The sequence below is a fragment of the Pocillopora damicornis genome, chromosome 7 (genome assembly GCF_964200805.1).
Source record: "Pocillopora damicornis chromosome 7, jaPocDami1.2, whole genome shotgun sequence".
NCBI lineage: Eukaryota > Metazoa > Cnidaria > Anthozoa > Scleractinia > Pocilloporidae > Pocillopora > Pocillopora damicornis.
The window spans coordinates 9,700,408-9,701,676 of NC_142676.1; the positions used below are offsets into that span (position 1 = coordinate 9,700,408).

The 1,269-nt window shown below is 44.2% G+C and overlaps 1 pseudogene; it reads right to left on the bottom strand.

Annotated features, from left to right (window-relative positions):
* Positions 1-228: 228 nt before the first annotated feature.
* LOC113684916 (uncharacterized) lies at positions 229-826 on the bottom strand (annotated as a pseudogene).
* Positions 827-1,269: the final 443 nt, after the last annotated feature.

The following is a 1,269-nucleotide window of genomic DNA, read 5'->3' on the forward strand; positions in this document are numbered from 1 at the left end:
TTATTTTTATTGTTGGCTCCCGAAGGAGCCGTTTGTGTGTTAGGAGAGACAACTTTAATTGTAAAATCGATCACCGAATTTCAATGGCTACAGCTTTCCATCTCGTCGCACGTTTGCCATAGCTGGCAGGTGTCGCCGAAGTCTTCTCCAGCAGACTGTTTATAGGTTTTTAACAGAGCCCACGCATATTTCTCGTGATGCCGATTCGAATTCACGCTCATCTACTATTCATAATTCAGCGGTGGCGATGAAATCTCCGAAGGTGCTGCGGGGGCAACTGGCCAGCCAAAACGCATTTGCCATGCTACAACTGTTTTCCTTATGGATTTGTAGCACCCTCTGGTATCTTGTTTGGATTGTGGCCAGACTGTGGGTGCTGGCGCGAGTGGCGTCTTTCTGTTGAGGTTGCTGCTGAGGTTCGTCAGAGAGTCTTAAGCTAGTCCTTTTGGCATCCACCAACTTAGTTTTCAGAGTCTTGATGGCCTCTGACTTTGTTTGCACTAGATTGGCCAACTCTTCCGCATCTTTTCTTGTTCCTACAACTCGGCAGGAAGCTCTTGATTCTGTGGTTGTTGGTTTTGGAAGGACTGGCCCACCCTCTCGTGGTCTTTCACAAAGTGTCGTACTTTTTTGAAGCTCTTGGTAGCTTGGCTTATCTTTAGGCTGTTGATTGCTCTGGGGGGGCCTTCCTCTTCTTTTTTTGAGGTGGCTGAGCTGGACGAGGACATTGCCGGTTATCACCAGAACAGACACCACACTTGTTGATACAATGAAAAATCGAGTGGTCGCCGCTGCAGATAGTACATTTCAAAAGTCGCTGAGACATTGTTTCTTGTTTGTGAATAAATACGTAATGATTGTATTTCTCTTCAGAAAGGCATCCCCCCTGATTGGATTGATAAGAAGACCAAAATTGCTACCATGCAGCGCTTACGACTAAACGTACTTTCTCTACTCAGTAAAAAAGCTAATTTCTAAATCATAGTAATGTTGAAAAGTTATCTTACTCTTAAACAATCATGAAATAGTTGCCCTAGCCTGACCTATCCTAATATGTTTGCCCATTACCACAGAGCACCTATGTGAATAATCGTAATTATTCTACTCAGTAATAAATAAAAATCCTAGTGATAACTTCAGTTCAGTTCAGTGCATCACTGGCCTGTTTATATTGGCACATCCTTTGAGCAGCTGCCTGAGTGACATCTCCTTCTTGTTGACGGCCTCCCAAAGTTTGAAGAGCCACCTCTGCACTTCATGATAGGTGGA